A 21,318-nucleotide genomic window follows, 5' to 3' on the forward strand; every position below is an offset into this window, starting at 1 on the left:
CTGTCTTTAGTTAATTACACGATATCCAGTATAGCCAATCTCAATTGTTAAAATGTGTTTAGACCCAAAAATTATAAGATTGGCTTAAAAAGTAATGAGATCTTGAAAAATAATCAGCTGGGGATCTTTTCATTTGCCTTCTGGTTTCTCAGCCTTTAGAGCAGTGGGTTTCAAACTGCAAGTCGCAACTCAGTACTGGGTCATGGAATGTAAGGTGCTGGGTCGCGATGGCTCTGGTCAGCACTGCCGACCAGGCTATTAAAAGTCCTGTTGGTGGTGCTGCCTGACTAAGGAAGGCTAGTCCTTAGCTGTTCTGACACTATGCTGTACCCCAGAAACAGCCAGCAGCAGGTGTGGCTCCTAGGCAGGGGGGGCCACAGGGCTCTGCATGCTGCCCCGAGTACCAGCTCCACACTCCCACTGGTCAGTTCTCAGCCAATGGGAGCTGGGGGGGGGGGCACATTGCCTGCAGGCAAGAGCCAGTAGGAGCTGGACCTGCTGCTGGCTGCTTCTGGTGTGCAGCGCGGTCTGCAGCACCAAGAGATAGGAAACCTGCTCTGGCATCCCCGCTGCGCTGCTGCCCGGGAGCTGCCTGAGGTAAACCCACTCCTCAACCCCCTGCTGCCAACCCTGAGCCCCCTCCAAATGCAGAGTCCCTTTCTGCACCTCGAACTCCTCATCCCTGGACCCACCCAAGAGCCTGTTCCCCAGCCCAGAGCCCTGACTCTCTCCAGCACTTCAACCTTGCACCCCAATCCGTCTCAGCCCTGAGCCCCCCCAAACTCAGAGCCTCTTCCTGCACCCCAAACTCCTTATTCCCAGCCCCACAGCCTGCCCCTCTCCCACATCTCAACCCCAGCCCAGAGCCCCCTCCCACACCCTGAGCCCCTCATTCCTGGCCCTACCCTGCAGCCCTTGCCCCAGGACCCTAACCCTTAGCCCCTCCCAAACCCTCATTCCCAGCTCTGTTGGGCTGTGGGTATCAGTATTCTTCAACGGGGTCACCAGAAAAAAAAGTTTGAAAACTACTACTTTAGGGTACACTTGGGTCACATTTTCAAACTCTTCCCTGCAATCATGAGGATTAGAAACATTTTTAAATGAAAGCTGAAATTTTCATGTAAGCAGATAATTCCAGGAAGGGGGAGGGTGTTAAGAAAAAAGGATAAAATATTGTGAGTCTCATGATCAGATTGCAAGAGTTGGCAACCCTGTGTATTTTACCTTCACTTCACTAGATCAAATCTAGCTCAAGGCTGTAAAGACCAAAAGTTACCACTCAGAAGGTGTTCACTGGCTTACAAAAAAGAGTTGGTGTGGTTAAGTCCAAGCACATACATCACAATAATGCTGAGTTGACTATTCGGCTTTGTCTTCCATTGTAAATATCACTACATTGCTTTCTCTGTAAACGCAACACATTTATAATTTTGGATGATTAACCTAAAGTTTACATAATGTTTATTATATTTACCCGATGTGGCTTTCCATAGAGCTACCTGAAGTAAATATGGATGTATGTCAAAAACAAATTGGTACTAGATGAGATCTTTGTTGGCAAACTCAAAAGCTAATTTCTGGTGGTCTGTACAATGAAATTGCACTCCCTTCTTGGGGTGATCCTCCTTTAGGGGAAGGCCAAGGCACAATGGCAGAGAACTATGGGGAAGTTTGTCCTTTCATTGGTTTACTCTGATTCTGTTGAGAGTTTTCATTTTCCAGGGCTGTCAGTACAGCACATTTCAGCAGCACCCAAGTTCATTAAATGCCACCAGAGCTCAAGCACTGAATGGAACATCACTGGATGAGAAAGACAAAGCTGATCCAGCATATGGAAAGACTGCTGGTGACAGAGGTTATCATGAAGGAGCGAAAGCCTGTACAAGACACTGATCCAGGACCATACTACACATACTCAGGGAATTTTGTGCCAAAAAGTTAAAAATTCTGCAAAATTCTGCATATTTTATTTGTCAAAACACCACGATATAATCACACAAGTTTCAATTCTTTTGGTAATTTATTTCAAAATACCCATCAGCAAGTATGTCTGTAACAATAAAGACAATGAAAGAAGATTCCCCCAGGAGCAGAAAGTTAAAGAAACTCCTATGACAACCCAGCTCCTGCTTCTGTTACGGTTTATTGTGACACACAGACTGAGGCGCCCATGGGCCAGCTGAGCACATCTTGGAGGAAAACTCTGCCCCTCAGGTCTCAGACACCCACAGCCCCTCCCAGAGCCCAGCCATAGGATGTCCGCTGGCCCAGACACCCGCAAACCCCCCCATCCCAGAACCCAGCCATGGGGCACCCCCTATCCCTCAGTGCCCAAGGAACAGCTGCCTGGAACCCTCCAGCTTCCCCCCGCCCCCCGACAGCATCCTGTATTTGTAAGCTGGAGAGCCAGGCTCTTCTGAGTCCAGCAGCCCCTTGTGGCAGCCAGCAGCTCTACAGCACCAATTCTGCAGGGAAAAATGTAACTGCACAGAACAATAATTCTGCGCAAATTCTGCATTGCTTGATATTCCCACAACAGTATACATAAAAGAGGAGGATAAATTACAGAGCTGCAATTGCACTGAAGGGTTATAGTGACTACATAAAACACTTGCGTGATCTGTCATCGCTAAAGTCCTTTGATAGTATAATAAGCCTATAATTCAGTTACCAGGTTGCTCTATATAAATCAGACTAACAGAAAGACATGATTATAAGAAGTAATCAGAAGTAAAATATATCTGGTTTCACAACCATTTGTTAAACTACTGGTGAAGACTGTACTTCGTTAAGAAAAAGCTGTGAACATACCCCTACCCTGAGTGCTAACACTTTTCAAATTAATCACAATCACTACTTAAGTTATTTAAATAATTCCTTTGTTATTGACAATTTTTATATAAGTCTGTGCACAGGTAATATGCTGACACAATATGACTTTTACAGCATCCATTAAGCCTTAAGAATTGCAATTAGAGTAAACTAAAATGTGACTTGCTAATGCATCTTGAAGAAAAAAAATGAAAATATATTTTCTACTAAAATAACAGCAGTATGAGATCCCTCTGGCAGCTCACCTTTAAGGTGAGTTATTTTACGCTTATTTAACTTGCAAACAATTAAAAGAACTGTCATTTCTTTGTCAGTCTACAATACCTTGCTAAAAAACTGCACTGCAAGGTTTTTACTTTTCTAACTACTTTATGAAGGTGCTTAACTAGTTTTCTGGCAATTAAGAGACTGCCACATATTAACCTATGTTGAAGTTTAGTCTTACAGAAAAAAATACTGAAGTGAAGCCATGAAGAAAAGTACATCAAAACAGACAGTCACTATCTAATACAGCATAACAAATTTAAGTTTATCGACAATATTAAAATCACATGGCATGTGTTCACTCCTTCAAAATGAATGGGAGGGAGGGAGCATGACAGCATAGGTATTTTTTCACCCTGGTTAGTATGTTTATTTCTTGGGATAGCAGGTGTCAGGCAGTGACACAACCTCCATATTACATAAGAACGGCTCTACTGAGTCAGACCAAAGTCCATCTAGCCCAGTGTCCTGCCTTCCAACAATGGCCAGTGCCATGTGCCCCAGAGGGAATGAACAGAACAGGCAATCAAGTGATCCACCCCCTGTCACTCATTCCCAGCTTCTGACAAACAGAGGCTAGGGACACCATTCCTGTCCATCCTGGCTAATAGCCATTGATGGACCGATCCTCCATGAACTTATCTAGTTCTTTTTTGAACCCTGTTATGCTCCACAGCACACAACAAAATTCATGTGGCGGAGTGCGGACAAGAGGCACAAGGCTGAGGTGCGGGGGGGGTGAGAGTTCCAGATGGGATGCAGGCTTTGGGATGGGGATGGGGATGCGGTGGGTAAAGACTCTCTTCCCCTGCCCCCCACCATGTTTTCTCTCTCTTCAGCAGCACCTTGGCTTGGAGGGAGAGGCATCTCTCCCCCAGCCTCAATAGGTCTGGGTCAGGGTGCCTGTCTCCCAGCAGGTCTGGGCCAGAGGCGCCTGTTCCCCAACTGCAGCAGGTTTGGGGCCGGGCGGGAGGAGGGGAACCTCTCCCCAGCGCAGCAGGTTCAGGGCTGGGCTGGGGGAGGAGAGGCATCTCTCCGTCACAGCCTGAGCGCCTGCATGGCGCTTAATATGTAGCTGCGCAGCTGCACAGCTTAGAGGGAACTAAGATGTCAGGTAAATTTTTCCCCCAATCTTGGTAAAATACACAGATTTGCTAGAAGAACTGCAAGAATTCTTCATAGAATGAGGGGAAAAAGTTGTAAATACATTTCAAAACTAAGTGTCAAAGCACTGAATATTTCATTCTTAGTATAATACCAAAGAAATATTTTTAAGTGACTATTACCAAAGCAAGTCACGTGCATCCTATCAACGAGCAGTATTAGGTAAACTATCCTTTTTATAAAGGATATAAACATATTTCGCCTGTAATACCAACCACTGTGAATCACTTTTTTCTATTAAACAAAGAGAATTCATCTATGTAAACACATTTTTCAATTACTGATTCACCATGGGCATAACTGATCTCTGTGAGTCTTCCTTTAAAAACGACCAATCATCTTAAATATTGGACATGCACCTACATTATGTAAAAAAGAGCCTAAAGAGAGTCTTTTTAAAAGGTTTTTCTGTTTGATTTTTACCTAAGAAATATCAGGATGCTACTGGTTTTGCCAGAGGATTTCAAGGGAAGGGGTTTGTCTCTCAAGAATGGATAGTGAGCTCTTACAACTCAAATCAGTCATTTTTCTTCCAAATGTTTATTAGGCACTGAAGTTAAGTAGACTTTGCAAAAGTTTTAAACAGTGACTACAAAGCCTTCCCCCTCAATTATTTAGCTTTTAGTCTCATGCGATTTTATTTTTATTACTTCTCAAGACACTTCAGGCCAACCTGACACAATGGAATTTCAGAAAAAAAAATTATTTTCTGAACCACTGAACCAATGGTATGGTATGAGGGTTTTCATCCTAAATTCCCTACCGTACTCCTCACCTCCAATTTCAGATAAAAAAGCGACTATAAGAAGTTTTAGACTAAAATCTTTCAGAACTTCATACATCACCAAGCAGCAAAAAAGGGACAAGTCCAAGTTTCTGCTTTTGCCGACTACCTTTAAGCAAGTTGCCAGATGAAAAGAAAGACTTTAAATGCTTCAAAATCAGTGAAAAAAATGACTCAATGGGGCAACAGGTTAGTCTAACCATGAGTGCATACTGATGAGTACTCTGGAAAAAAAGGAAACCATGCTGAAAAAACATTTTTAGTTTAAAAAAGCCTAATAGATTTTGCAATGCCTGTGTTTTCTCACTTGCTACCAGAGGTTCGGACCTGGATGGGGAGAAAACTGGTGTAGAATGAGCAGATCTGGTGATACTGGAAGGTACAAGCAATCCACTTCTCTTTCACCAGTAAGTGGACATCATGCCATCCTCTTCTGATAAGGTAACAATGTTAGGGTACTACTGGATCTGCCCCCATATACACAGAAAGCAATAGTGAAATGCCACGCAGTTCCAACAGCAGATGATCAGCAGACTGGCTTCTCTCAGATGTAGGCCTCTTAACAGTCACCTATGCCTTTGAAGCCTCATGGACATTTTACTAGGGTGAACTCTTCGTAGGACCATTCTCAATAAACCTCCAGAAACATACGCTGGTACAAAACAGATGCCCATCTTTTGGGCAGGCCATGTTGCTACGTGCATAACACTCGTGTTAGTTAACTTTAATTCCAAGGACCAATGTAACATAAGGGACTGGAGCCGAGATAATCCGCTGCTGTTTCTCTGCTCCTGACCAATGCCATCTGCCTCTGTTTTTCCATTCTCCCTCTAGACTCTCCTATATTATCCCTCAAGCATTCCCAGCACCCGCACAAGCTGGGAAACAAGGCCGCTTGAGTTGATGGACAGCTTCTTGCTTCCCGCACAGCTGATCTTTCACAAAGAGCCACTTCCTGGTCACAATGTCAGTGCCCTTAGGCTCCCACGGCCAGGCTAAGCATCCTGCAGGCTCCCAACATGAAACAGAAGGTGCAATTGGCAGTAGAATTAAAAGGCAGACCAGAAGAGTTTCCCCACTTGCAACAGCTCAGCCCAGGAATGCAGTCCTGGCCTCCCATTCCATGTGCCAGTATCACCTAATCCCCAACTTCATCCTACAGTAAATAATCACTTTTGACAGAGAAAGTTTCCCCCCAGAATCTTCTCTGCCCCAGCCTTTTTTTCCCCCTCAAACAACCACAACTCTCATTCGGTGCTGGCTTCTCCCAGCACCACCTTTCCCCTTCAGGCCTCAAACACAGCATTTAAAGGATATCAGCCCCCAATCACAAAAAAATTAAAGCTTTTCTTACTAATGGGTAGTTTTTACGTAGAAACTGGACTTTCAACCCCTCTGCTAAGAGATCAATTCTAAAAAGCATAAGTAGCAGCAGCAGCAAGAAGTTTTTCAAAGCAGCCTCTAGACCAGGGGTGGGCAAGCTTTTGTCCTGAGGGCCACATCTAGGTGGGGAAATTGTACACAGGGCCATGAATGTAGGGCTAGGGTGGGGGTGCGGGAGGGGGTGCAGAGTGCAGGAAGGGGTTCAAGGCAAGGGGCTCAGGGCAGGGGTCAGGAGGGGTTGCAGCAGGGGGTTGGGCTGTAGGAGAGCTTCGAGGTGTGGACTTCAGCCTGGCACCACTTGAGTGGCTCTGGGGTGGCAGCGAGTCTAAGGTAGGTAGCTCCGCTGTGGGATGGGGCAGGTAGCTCCGCTGTGCGTTGCTGTCACCTGCAGGTACCACCCCCGAAGCTCCTGTTGGCCATGGTTCCCTGTTCCTGGCCAATAGGAGCTGTGGGGAGCAGTCCCTGCAGGCAAGGGCAGCTCATGGAACCCTCTCCCCCTCCCTCAGGGGCCAAAGAGACGTAGTGCCGGCCACTTCCGGGAGCGGCGTGGGGCCAGGGAGCCTGCCTTAGCCCCACTGTGCCGGGGCTGGCAATCCCAAAGGCTGGGCTGAAAGCCCTGATGGGCCAGATCTGGCACGTGGGCTGCAGTTTCCCCTCCTCTGCTCTAGACTCAGCTCCCTTGAGGAAATTTTTTCAAGGCAGCTCCCACACCCAACTGCAAATTACACTTTACTCCAGAATTCTTTATATCAATACACAAAAGATGTTCTAGTGGTTTTTAAGCCCTTCTTTCCACTCTAGAAATGAATTTGCCAGAATAAACATGATTTGTGCCTTTTACGTCCCCTATCTACTTTTTACCTTCTCAATACATCTATGCTGTAGGAGAAAGTGCTATTCAAAATGAGAGGTGCCCAATAAGGGCTTGTGTACATGGGGAAACTGACTGGACCAACTGTTCTCGGGGAAAAACATGAGTACACTAATTTTTCTGGAATAAAGTGACATTCTTCAATGCTGTGTTCACACAGGGAGCTATTATGGAACTTCAGAACAGTTTATTCCAGAATAGCTATTCCAAATATCTACTTGTAATGTCTCAAACACTTTATTCTATATATAATATTTTGTTTGTGTGTGTGTTTTGCAGAAAATAACCTGACTGCAATATCCTCTCTGACTTGTGAAGATGGAAAGAATTTCATGTGGACTAATCCATTGCTTTCAAAAAAACTGCCAGCTGTAGTATGAAAAAAAAGCTTAATATTACATTTTATTATGCAAAAAATCAAGCTTCAGGTACTTTTCTTGGACTTCAACCACAAGTGTAAACAGTATCACAGGGCAACACCCATAAATGAAATAATTTATCTTTGACAAGTGAAAAAGTTGTCAGAGAGTGAAATACTATAGGTGACCTACACATCCTTACTTGGAACTCATCAACTTAGATTTTGAATTTTATTCTTGAAGCAGTGAGAAGTCAAACAATTGGGGGGGAGGGGGATCTTTATCAAGAGGTTCTTCGCCACTAACAGTCTTCTGACAGGGAGGATAAAAATTAATGATTTTTTTGATAAAATGCTTTTTGAGGAAAAACCAATCTAAAGATGTATCTTAATTAAAACTATTATAGCTCAAAGATATCTCATCATGGAATAGGGATTATAAATCCTAATTCTATTGTGTGAGACAATATATTTATGTAATTTTTAAGATAAGTTTTGTAAGTGAGTTCCAGTAGTTCATGGATTAGGGACCCAATTTTATGGGATTCCAGGAGCTTCTGTATAGATTATTTCAGTTAATCTTTCTATCTATCCAATGGGACTCAGTGCTCAGTTTAGAAGATACTATCAGAGATGCCTAGTTTTGCAATTCTCAAACTTTGGATTTGTCTCTCCAGAGATAACATGCTTGTTAACAGAAAAAAAAATTAAAATAAATATAAAGAGATGACAAATAACAGATCTCAACCCTATTGTCCCTCTGCAAATTTGTGTACACTGAATCAATCCCTTACCTCTCTCTAAAAGTGCAAAGTTTCAACAAATTCAATTAATAGAAGATTGTTGGGGATGGAATAGATCTGGACAAGGAGAAGTCTGGAGATAAATGTGAGAAGGGAGGGACAGACAGTAGAAACAAAAGCTAAACTGTTTGAGCAGCATATTTCATAAGTCTTGAAATCCTTCCGAGTGTAGCCTTCATTGATTTGAGATCTACCATACCATTCTCTCACTAGAAGGGGAAATCTATAAAGGCAGCAGACCATAAGAGAGACCTAGTTTGGGAATAAGAACCATTCAAGAAATATATGTTTGCTGATGATGTATTAAAGAAAGTCACAGCAGTGAACTGGTGGAAGTCACTTAAGCACTCGGATTCACTTAAGCACTCGGACTGCTGAAGTGATAATCTCACTTTTAACAGCAATAATAACTACTTCTGCTGGTGTAGAAAGTTCCTTTGGACTAATTAATTCCAAACTGAGAAATCATTTGGGACCTGAAAAAGCAGGAAAGCTTGTTTTTCTTTTCTGGATTATGAACAAACAGGAAAATGAAGGTGAAGATGACAGCTGCAGAAGCCAATATTTTTGGTTTCTCATGTTGACCTGGCTGACACAGTTGATTTAATTTGTTTTTTAATATTTCATTTAACTATTTTAGTTAAAAACAATTTTAACAAAAACAAACTTGATTTTAAAAAACTTGAATGTTTAAATTCAAAAATTCATATGCTTGTTTTGTTAAAATATTAGGTTTGCTGTTGAAGCAAAAAATCAAGACGACATAACTTTGTTTTATTTAAATAAAGCAATTTAAATGTCTGTCTGGTGAGATGTTCTAACACAGCATGGCAAGAAAATCCTACAAATAGTAATGACTTCACAAATATCTGCTTTAATTACCTTTGGCAAATGAAATAACCATTCATTTTCTCATACAGCTGTAAAACTAATCTCAAAAGTTTTCAAAATAAATCACTTTAAAAATGTATAGTGTGTACCTTCTAAAAATGTAACCTACATCTATCTCTGAGTTGTGAAGAATATGTATTAAGGTTATAACAACCAACAAGAACGCACTTTTATGTAGAAATCCATGATTAAGTCTTCCTGACTAGTGATTTAAATCAAATCCACCGTCTTCTGAAAAACTGAAGTTTAATTCACCAAATGGAACTGATTTAATCTCAGCAGACATTTTACATTTTAAATTCTGACAAATAAAAAATATATACTATATGGAGATATACCTATCTCAGAGAACTGGAATGGACCCTGAAAGGTCATTGAGTGCAGCCCCCTGCCTTCACTAGCATGACCAAGTACTGATTTTTGCCCCAGATCCATAAGTGGCCCCCTCAAGGACTGAACTCGCAATCCTGGGTTTAGCAGGCCAATGCTCAAACCACTGAGCTATCCCTCCCCCAAATATTTAACTTAAATTAAAGTAGTATGAGAAAAAATACTCCAGATATATTCACTTAAAAGTTTCTTAAACTATTATAGTTTTACAAATATACTGTAAACCTGGTTATGTCTAGACCTTTGTGCTTTTAGTAAAAAAATATACAGAAAAAAGGAAAAGTATTAAAGGTCACGTTATTATCAGATTTTATTTATTTATTTATTTTAAATCTGGGCTTGTGCCTCTTTTTGCTACTTTATGATGCACGAGGAAGGCCTGAAAGGGCCTGCTTGCCTTTTTTTTAAGTTAATTTTTCTAAGCAAGCAAGCAAAATAGTCAGGAATATCATATCTAGTTTTTCCTGGTTTTTCTGTAGGAGCTTCTCAGGGTTCTCCCTCTGAAGCACCTGGCATTGGGCACTGTTGGAATATAGGATACTGGGCTAGATGGACTTTTAGCCTGACCCAGTATGGCTGTTCCTATCTCAGAGGATGCCTACTTCAATTTTACATCTAAATGAAATATTTGAATCTTTAATAAAGCCTTCCTCTTACTAAAGGCTCTGTTACGATTTTAAGTTGAATAAGATGTTTAACAACAAGTAGTATTTAGAACAGTCCAAGTAAAAATCCCTCTTCTTCTCAACTGTCCAACACCTTTGATTCTTGTGATGTTATGATTTATCAGTTCTCCAGCCAGCCATCTTTCAGGCTACATGGGACTTGAATTTCCAGCGTTACTCCTGAGGGCAGTCTGTACCAAAAAATAAAAAATTCTGTGCCCCCCAAAAATTAAAATTCTGCACACAGTATTTTAAAATTCTGCAGCATTCTGCAAATTGTATTTGTCAAATAAATGTGGAGGTTCCAGCATGGCATTGGGGAGCACAGATCACTAGCTGCACAGAGGTGAGAGATCACTCTGCAGCTTCCCTTCCCTCCCCCCAGCCCCCAAACCCAGGGTACGTCCAGACTACCCGCCGTATCAGCGGGTTAAAATCGATTGCTCGGGGATCGATATCGCGTCTAATCTAGACGCGATATATCGATCCCCGAGCGCGCTTATATCGATTCCGGAACTCCATCAACCCGAATGGAGTTCCGGAATCGACACGGAGAGCCGCGGACATCGATCCCGCGCCGTCTGGACAGGTGAGTAATCCGATCTTAGATATTCGACTTCAGCTACGTTATTCACGTAGCTGAAGTTGCGTATCTAAGATCGATTCCCCCCCCTAGTCTGGACGAGCCCCCAGACTCAGTGGTGAGGCTGCACCCAACACTGACACAGTGCAACAACTGGGTCTGCCCAGAAACATGCCAGGGCCCTGCCACTCCATGCTAGGTGCACCAGGTGTGGGCGGGCAGGCTCAGCAAGGCAGGATCCAAGTGTGGAGGGATCCAGGTATGGGTTGAGAGGGTTCTGTAAGGAGCAAGCTGAGTGGGTTGCCTCAGTGGGGGATTCAGGCATAGAGGGGATCTGGATGCCAGGGGCCTGTTGTGATGCAATGGTAATGGGACTCTGCAGGGGGATCCAGGTGAAGATGGTTGGGGCTTAGCCGGAGGGGGTTAGAGCTCGGCATGAGGGCTGGGTGTCCGGGGTTCAGATGTTGGGGGAGTAGGACTCAGTGGGATGGGGATCCAGGTGCAACTGGCTGGAGCTCAGTGGGGTGGGGATCTGGGTGCAGGTGGCTTGGCGGGGTGGTCCAGGTGCAGGAGGAGTTGGGGTCACTGAGGGGTGAGGCTTGGCAAGAGGATCTAGGCATCAGGGGGACTGGATGCATGAGGGTTGGACAGATGGGGAAGCAGTTCCCTGTACAGGGATCCCTCCCCCTGCAGCAGAGAAGCAATGGCTGCAGGAAGCATGGGGAGTTTTCAGAGCTTCCTGCAGCCGGGGGTGGGTCTGACCTGGCCCCAGATGCCGCTCAGGGGAAGAAGTAGCCCTGTCCTCCCCAACCTAGCCTAGCAGCTGAGGCAGGCACAGGGCAGGAGCCACCAACCAGGACTTCCCAAATCCCCCTCCCCTCCACCCCACAGTGATTTACCTCCCTGCCAGCAGCCCTGGGCACCCAAAACATACTGCTGGGAAGGGTCACATGACCGCTTTTGTGGCTTCCCCGTCAGAAAGTAATTTTTCTGCAAGGAAGCAAATAAATCTGTGGGGGACAAATTCTGCGCATGCACAGTAGCACAGAATTGCCCCAGGAGTATAATGTAAAAATGCAAACAGGAAAACAAAAAAAATCAGACCTTCAATCATAAAATATCAAAATCTGACAACTCTTTTTTCCCTTGCATGGGTATCTTTTAAGACTTATTTTACACATACTTTGGATAAAGGTACAGTGTTTGCTTCTGACCTGTGTTTTTGCACTTGTTGTCTCATTTTGCCATGAACTAAAAAAGTACTAGATTAAATTTAAAGAGTACAAATTATAAAAAGCTCAACATGGGTTAGTGCAATCTGTAATTAACAGTTTATAAAGAAATGCTAAAGAATTAATGTTATATAGTGTCTGAGGTATTCATAATAAAAACAGTTTGTACACGGTAGATATTGAAACTGTTTTCATCTCTGCATATTACAGTATCTGTACTTTATTACAATTTCCATCATCTTCTGCTCCTTGTGTTTTTTTGAACACTTAACTTTATATTTTTTCTAGTTTTACAAACATATCCAATGTTCATCTTTTTTCACACCTTTCAGCTGTGTTCTTTTCTGACCTGTTTCTGTCCATGTTATGGAGAATATATTATAAATTGTGTAAAGATCTATAAAATTAAAACTAAGGGTAGAAAAAATTACAGGGCAAACAGATTGGACTACTAAAGCCTTAGGTCAATACAAACAATGAGCAAAGTTTTTACTAGTAAGCAAAATGGTAATTCCATGATGTCAAGTCCAGCATCCATTCCCAGCTAATGGAAATGGGGAAAGTATTACCAGGTTACTTTTCTCTTATACCCTGCTTGAAGACTCCATCATTTACAGCAACCTCTGGATTCAGAGTGTGTGATAAATTTGAAATTCCTCTCCTTCTCCCCCAGGTTTGCTGCTAGGAGAGGGAAAGAATTCTCTCAACCCATAACTCTAAAGCCTCATGGCTAATGTGAGTGCTTCTTCCCCGTCAATATCTCCATCATCTCGTCTTTTCATCTTCATATCACACTACTCTGTAGTCTAGACCAGGTAAGTCTACATAAGGCAGCTTATGTCAACCCAACTATGTCAGTGTCTCCACTACAGACTTGCTCTCTCACCTATATAAGTGCCCAATTACACCATCATAACAACTCTATCTCCATGAGAGGCATAGGGCTGATGTCTGTGTAGACACTGCATTCCTTACACGGGCTGTTGGCTGTCATTCTTGTCAATTTCACGATTCCTGGAGCCATGAAATTGACAAGAAAGTCAGCTCCCGAGCCAGGCTGCTGTCAGGTCTCCACTCCAAGCTGGGCTGGCACCTAAGCTCCCAGCTTGGGCTGCTGCCCAGGCTCCTCACTCTGAGTGCTGCTGCCGGCCCATCCCCCGGTCCTGGATCCCTGCTAGAAGCACGGCAGCTGACTGGACTCTGTGGTGGATTTACCACCAGAGGCGAGAAGCCCCAAGTGGCTGTCCCCTTGGTCCTGGCTGGGAGCAGGGAGGCAAGAAGCCTCAAGGGAAAGCTGGGCTCCTGTGCAGAGCTGAGAGCTCTGGCTCTCAGTCCACCCCAGTGCCCCTCTTCAGTCAGTGAAAGAGCTCCTAGTGCACCACCAACAGAAGGAGGGTAGTGTGAAAGTGGTCGCTGTGAGTTAGCCTAAGACAAGTTGATTTAAGACTGTAGTGTAGATTTGCCCCAAATCTTTTGTCCAAGCCCTCATAAAAAAAGCTGTATGTAATTTTTTTTCAGATCTCAGAATGTTTTACAATCTTTAACGTACTTATCCTCACAACATCTCTGAGTAGGGAAATATTACCCCTACTTTTACAAACAGGGAACTGAGGCACAGAGACACTAAGTAACCTGCCCAAGGTCACACAACATCTGTGGCAGAGCAGGGAACTGAACCTGGTCTCCCATCCTAGGCTAGTGCCTCCCTGTACATCCCACCTTGACTATTGCAACATCTTTAATTTGGCCACCCTGATACACATTGCCTGTCCATACAAAATAGAGCCACTAAAGTCACCTGCCTTGTCCATCAATTTGATGTCATTTCCCCATTTATTAAAGGTATTTGGGATGAGACGTCACAACCTCAATCCAGTGTAATGTTTTCACCCCTCAGCCAGAAGGCTGAGAAGCATTACTAAGAGAAATTACCACTACATGCAACCGACGAAGTGGTGTATTCACCCACGAAAGTTCAGGCTCCAAAATGTCTGTTAGTCTATAAGGTGCCACAGGACTCTTTGCCTGCGATTACTACATTGTGTGCCCAATCCCCTTACTTACATAACATTCTGCTGATCAAAACAAAAACCACCTCGGCACAGCAACAATACCCTAGACAAGGTGTCCTAAAATGTGCAATCTTTTACCTGCAACCATTTCACTTCTCAGAACAGACTGTTATATTTGATTTCCCTGAAGATGCTTTCTATAAACCTACATAACCAAAGTACTCCAGTAAAACTTCAACTGTAACTTTGCAACTATTTTTGTAGAAGTTTTTTTCCTAAGGCAATGTTTCCAATTAAAATGTTTTAAGTAAGTAGTAAAGAGATTTTATGCTACTACTGCATTCGAAAGGTACAGTCCTCAAAGGAGAGCTTGTGAAGAATGGTTTACACATATATAGCACATTTATCTATCATACTAAAGGACTTTACAAAAGTGGTAATCTCCATTTTACAAATTAAGAAAATTAGGCAGTGCAATGACTGGGTACACTCAAGGCCACAGCATGTCAGTCTGAGCAGAACACATGTGATGAGTCCCAGTCTCCATCTAGATCAGGGGTTGGCAACCTTTCAGAAGTGGTGTGCCGAGTCTTCATTTATTCACTTAATTTAAGATTCTGTGTGCAGCAATACATTTTAATATTTTTTTTAGAAGGTCTCTCTCTATAAGTCTATGTATTATACAACTAAACTATTGTTGCATTGTAAAATAAACAAGGTTTTACAGAACCCCAGATTGGCAGCGGGCTGTGCGGGACCAGTGGCCGGGACCCTAGACCAGCAGTGGGTGCCCACTGTTGCTCAGGGGTTCCATTCACCGGCTCCTGCCAGCCGGGATCCCGGCTGCCGGACCTGCTCAACTCGCTGCCAGTCTGGGGTCCCGGCCCTGTCCACATACAGTGGGCACATACCTTTTCCCTGGTTCTGGTCCATTCTCTTCCTCTCTCTGCACTGAGCTGAGGGTGGGAATGCACTGAGCACAGGACTGGGGGTGAAGGGTCTGGCCAGCAGCTAGAATAAGAAAGGGGGCTCAGGGTTGGGGCAGGAGGTCTGGATGTGGGGCACTTACCTGGGCAGCTCCCATTTGCGAGGGGTGCAGGTGAGAATGGGGGGGGTTGCAGAAGCTCCCGTTTGGTGCTCAGGGTGAGAGTGGGGATGAGGGGGGGGCTGGGTATGTAGGGGGGCACGTGAGGGGGTGCAGGTGTCAGGGCAGGGGGTGAGGGCGACTGGTATGTGGGGGGGTGCCAGAGTCAGGGCTGGGGTCGTGGGTGTGTGTGTGTGAAGGAGTCAAGCAGAGGGCTGGGTGTGTGCGTGGCGGAGTCAGGGCTCAGGGCAGAGGGCTGGGTGTGGGTGTGTGTGTGTGGGGGGGTCAAGGCAGAGGGCCGGAGGGGATATGCCCGTAGGGGAGCAGGGGAGGGCAGAGAAGAGCGGGCTGGATGAGCATGATTTTAATGGCACGCTGCTGCCTGCCAGGACTTCCAGCACGTAGCAGCATGCCATTAAAAATCGGCAAGCATGCCATTGATTGCCGACCCCTGATCTAGATATTAGACTGTGTGGCCTCCCATTTTAGCTCCATTAAAATCCATTATAAATATACCTTCTTAAACGATAAGTGGCATCTTTTAACATTTATCATTAACTCATTGCATCAGAGAACGTTGCTGCACTCTATGGCACAAACCATGCTTTGGTCAAGGCATGCCAAGTCCTAAGAACTGAAAACATTCATTTTTTAATTCAAAGAACAACACTGAGTACAAACATACTATAATGCCCTATATTAAGCCTGATAAAAAATTACATTTTACTCTGATCATCATAGTATGGAAAAAAAACCTGAAAACCGACAAGCTTCTAGCAACAGAGATATTAAAGGTGACCTGCCAGGGGAATAAAATTAATTTTGTGCCCATTTTCTTCTCTATTACGTAGGAAGGAGAATGGAAGGGTTTCTTTCAAAAAAAAATTTTTATATTAGAAATTCACATCCTGCCTACCCAGAAATTCTATAGAAAGCTGAAGGACAAGTGGAATTATATTATCTAGATAAGAGACTGAAAACTAAACTACCATGAGGAAATGGATTTTTAGTCTAACTGTTCAAAACTTTGTAGCTTATTTTTGCCAACACCTATTTGACTCAAAATGCTTGAGAAACACTTGAGAAGGAAAAATGGACTTTGAATTAAGGGTGAAAAAACCTCTCATTACACATCTGAAACCAGAACAAACAGGGAAGATCTGTCTGGTATTCCTGTTAACACAAAACACAATTAAAAAAAAAAGAAAACTCACAGATGTCACTGCCCTCACTCCCCAAAAGTCCCCCTTCAGATCTTTTTCATACATTCCACTCTTTTCTTCATGAATTCCTATTTCCCTTTGTAAGTAACTTTTCAAAAGTCAAGTCTGGAATCCTCTGGGACAGGCTGGGTCAGATCAATGGGATAATGAGAAACACACTGGAACAGCATGTATACTGGACACTTCACTACAACAGGGATGCTTCCTCTTGATTAATCAGCAAAGAAACGTATTTTCTTGGAAACCTGTTGAGCTGCATCTACAATTATTCTCTGCCCCCAAAATTTCCAACCACTGCTTCCCTCAGTGGTGGGAATGCTTAATGTAGACCAGCAGCAGGTCCAGACAGCACCATGTTAAAATGCCAGCAGCCTCCTGAAACCATGTCTACACTAGCATTCCTACCACTACTAACCATGACATAAACAAGACTTTAGTGAGCTGCGTTTTATTCTGAAGCTAAATGAAATAATCCTGCAATGTCTACTCACCCTATTCACCTCAAGAATTATGAGTACAAAAATGTCAGTGTCATCAAAACGTAGACATTATAGGGTATAGAACCTTGAAAATAATAGGTGAGTATCCCATAATACGGACACAAAATTGTTGAATAAAAACAACTACAAACTAACATCAACTGCATTAAGTGCATAGCCCATGCCTTCCTGTATCTTGACCACTGAAACATTTTAGGGTAAGAGGAAAAAAAAAGATAAAAACTAAACTGCATTGACCAGAAATACCCTCTGATGACCCATGGCCTCCAATTTTAGAACAACCCATGTGTGATCAGCTGCCTCAATGGAGAGGAAAAGCTCAGTTTCACCATACAATATTCCTGTACCTAGTGCCCTTCTCTTCATGGTTATTCATACAACTAGGGGTGAGCAGAGAAGAGATCTACTTCTGCAGCGCCCCATGGAGTTCACAGCGCCTGCCAAGCAGCAGGACCAATCGATCACTCGTGTCATGCAGCCAAGAGGGAAATGCAGGCTTCAACCCATCCCAGCCTCAAGAAGAGGAAGAAAAAAGGACCCATTACTCACTGCAAAGAAATTGGGGCCCTTTGCTCAGCCCCAGGGAGCAGCACTACGGGGCCGGGGCCCCTTCCGCCCGCACCTCGCCTCTCCCCCCTTACAAGCACTATGGAGCTGGGATCTCTTCCCCCCTCGTTTAACTCTTCCCCGGAACAGCGCTATGGGCTCGGCCTCCTCCCCCCGCGCCTCGCCTCGCCTCACCTCCCCGCAGAGCAGCACTGTAGGCTGGGCCCCTTACCCAAACCCTCTCCCGCCCCCGCACAATGGGGCCGGGCCCCTTCCCCCACAGGAGAAAGCAAAAGGCGGCTAATGGGGAGCCCCCCAACATCTCCCGGAGGAGGTCTCGGGGAGCCCTCTCCGTGCCAGCGGGCCGAACCTTCTCCCCTCGCCGCAGCCCCCGCCGAGCGGAAGCGGGGCCCAGACGGAGCCCACCACCCAGCCATGCGGCGCAGGCCGCTCTCATCTGAGTGCCGCTCCCACCGGCTCCAGGGGCCCGGCCCGGCCCCGCCCGGCCGCGGCGGAAGCGGCGGCGAGCCCCGCTCCCCTAAGGGAGGACTCCGCCGGCCAGCTCCCCGATCCCGGCCCCCTTGCGGTCTCTTACCTGGCGCGCAGCGTCCGAGGCCGGCGCTCTGGCCTGTACCCGGCTGCGGGACTCGATGAGGCCGCTGCCGCCGCGCGAGCCGCCTCCACACAGAGGCCAAGATGGCGGGCGGCCAAGCCGGCGCCAACGGCGTCTGACCTCACCGCGCAGCGCCCACGCAAGCCGGTCACGTGATGCCCGGCTGCCGCAGTCGCCTGGGCGGATTCCTCCTATCCGCGGAGCCGATAGGGCCACCTGCAGGAGCCTGATGGAACTGCCACTCCAAGGAGACAGGCACCGCTGCGCGTGTGGGAACTGCAGGACAGTGAGGTCACTCTAACCCCCGGGGGCACCTCGTGGCCTTTGTTTCTCCGGAGTTCAGATATGTGTCTCTTTTGGGGTCAGCCCAGGGGAGATTGGAGAAGCTCCAGATTCCTCCCTGGCTTTCCTGCCTCTTGCAGGTCACAGCAAAGTTTGCAAATCTCAGCAAACCTGAGGCCTGTGATGGGCTTGTAATAAAGCTATGCTATTTGGATGCTTGATTAGGAACTATCACACAGTCCGCTAGCACATCTTGGCAAAGAGTGGGTACAGATGCCCCCTGGGCTATGCAAACCTGATTTACCCAAATACGCAGTTAAAGAAAAAGTTCTGTAATCGAGAAATGGGCAGGGGGGGTGTAGTTGGGTTTGGTTTTTTTTGCATAATGGTCGGGTATGCATTTCCGACTTACGCAAAATTTGAGTTATGCAAGGCGTTCTGGAATGGAGCACTTGCATAAATTGGGGAGCATCTGTATTGCCAACCTGCCAACATCCAGGAATCAGGCTAAAAAAATCATGAGATTGACTTCAAAATCATGAGATTTTAAAAATAAATGGGAAGTTCTTTCCCCCTCCCCTCCCTTTTATTTTCTGAATTAGTGAATTGCACAAAGGTTACATTTCCAATCTTTCCTCTGCAAGGACGAGAGCTAGAAACTGAGACCTGCTATACACACAGAATATGTCTACACTGCAGTTAAAAATCTGCGGCTGCCCATACCAGTTGACTCAGGTTGGCGGTGCTCAGGCTAAGGAGTTGTTTAACTGCAGTGTAGACCTTTGGGTTCAGGCTGAAACTTGGGTTCTAGGATCCTAGAAGTGGGAGAATCCCAGAGGGAGAGTTGAAGCAATTAAATAGCCTCTTAGCCCAAGTCCCTCAAGCCCAAGTCAGCTGACATGAGCCAACCATGGATGTCTAATTGCAGTGTAGACTTATGCACCGTTTTCCTACAGTTTAGATAGGAGTGTGATTTTTTTTAAAAGTATATATTTATACCAGTATGGCTAGTAGTGTGGAAGCTGTTATATAGGTGTAAAGGCACCATATAGCGATATAGTGGATTCTCTTTCCTATACAGGAATAATCTGTACTGATATAACTGAGCTCAAACAAGGAGGTTGTATCATGTAGTGGCCTAGTGTATTTAGCACTGGACTGGGACTCAAAATAAATAGGTTATGTAGTGGGATGGTCACCCTGCCCATGCCCTGAACGGCTTGAAACAGCCCTGGGAGAGGGCTGGGGTGGGGGAAAAGCTAGGCTGATTGGGGGAAAGCAGCCACAGGTGGGGCCAAACCCCAATCAGGCCATGGCTGGCCCTGTATGAGGGCTGAGGGCCAGAGACTAGGACACACTCTCTCTCGCTAGCTTCCTGTGAGAGGAGAACCTGGCTGCCTGGTATCTGAGAAGGCTACCTTAGGTGAAGCAGTGCTGGGGAAGGACAGAGGTAGCTGGGGAGCACCAGCCTAGTAAAACCCCAGGCTGCAGGCCTTGCTAAGGTCAAAATGGTACTGGGGCTGCAGGGAGGCAGCCCAGAGACAGGCAAAGGCAGCAGGTCCTAAACCCCTTGCCGATGATGAGTGGCCATTACAGACTGCAGTCTGCCCTAGTGAGTGGGGACTAGATGATGACTGGCAGGAATCACTGACACAAGGTGGGGATAGAGGGTTGGGGGGTTTCCCTTAGTGGGCAGAACCCTGATGTAAAGGGTACCGGGGTCTGGGAGGGACATGAGGCCAGTGGCAGGCAAGACACCGGCCTGCAGAGAGCGCTCTGGGCTGGAAAGAGCTAATTCCTGAGACAGCCAGCAGGAGGCACCACCCCAGTGAGTCGATGCCCTGCCCCAGGCTATGTAAGAGATTAACCAGTATAGCTAAAGCAGTACTAGTATTGTGTATAGGCAAGGCCTCACTTTATTTTTAAAATGAAATATGAAATTATCATATCGTTCTTTCCATGAGCTGTGGCTTTAAGTAAACTACTAAATAGGGCAAGATGCTGGCACTGCTGAAGAGAGCCTGTAAAGCTCTCATGAGGTTTGATGTTTTACTTTAAATCCCCAGGTCCTAGAGTCAAGTGATTATATATACAGAATTGCCAACCAAGAGCATTAAAAAATCATCAGTTGGACCATAAAATAAATCAGAAAACTGGTTTAAAAATAAGATTTAAATTTGGGGTCTTTCTATCTGCCTTCTGATGTCTGAGCTTTTAAGGGTCATATTGTCCAGATTTTCTCTGCAACCATGAAGGCCAGATGTGTGTGTGATTGTTTGTTTTTTAAATGAAAGCAGAAAAGCAGAGATTCTCACATAGACGCAAGACTCCAGGAGCTGAGGCTATTGGAAAATACTGCAAGACTGATGCAAAAATTGCAAGAGATGGCAAAACTGACAAGGTAAGTTTCAGGCCTTTCCGCATACTAAAGACTCAAAGGCCAGCAGGAAGATAAAAGGAATCCAAAATGTATTATTTAAAAAAATCTTATGATTTTTGTGGGGCCCGAATGATGAAGTCTGAACATTTGGGGGTTGGCAATCCTTTAATGGGGTACCTGTACCACAGTAATAATTTTCTGTAATATTTTTATGAATGATATACATGACAATGATTTACTTGACTAGGGATTGGTTTCAGAGTGGTAGCCGTGTTAGTCTGTATCACCAAAAGGAACGAAAAGTAGTTGTGTCACCTTAGAGACTAACAGATTTATTTGAGCATAAGCTTTCTTGGGCTAAAGCCCATCATCAGATGCATGCAGTGGAAAATACAGTAGGAAGATAGATATATACAGAGAACATGAAAAAATGGGGGTTGCCATACCAACTCTGAAGA

The 21,318-nt window shown here is 45.0% G+C and overlaps 1 protein-coding gene across 12 annotated transcripts in view; it reads right to left on the bottom strand.

Moving 5' to 3' along the window:
* Positions 1–18,305, bottom strand: part of PRRC2C (proline rich coiled-coil 2C) — a 135,368-nt gene extending 117,063 nt beyond the window's left edge. For all 12 annotated transcript variants that reach the window (XM_030572550.1, XM_030572551.1, XM_030572541.1 and 9 more), the window contains exon 1: positions 18,181–18,305. The gene's annotated coding sequence lies outside the window, so the exon portion shown is untranslated. The remainder of the gene's footprint in view (positions 1–18,180) is intronic.
* Positions 18,306–21,318: the final 3,013 nt, after the last annotated feature.

The sequence above is a fragment of the Gopherus evgoodei genome, chromosome 8 (genome assembly GCF_007399415.2).
Source record: "Gopherus evgoodei ecotype Sinaloan lineage chromosome 8, rGopEvg1_v1.p, whole genome shotgun sequence".
NCBI classification, from domain to species: Eukaryota; Metazoa; Chordata; order Testudines; family Testudinidae; genus Gopherus; species Gopherus evgoodei.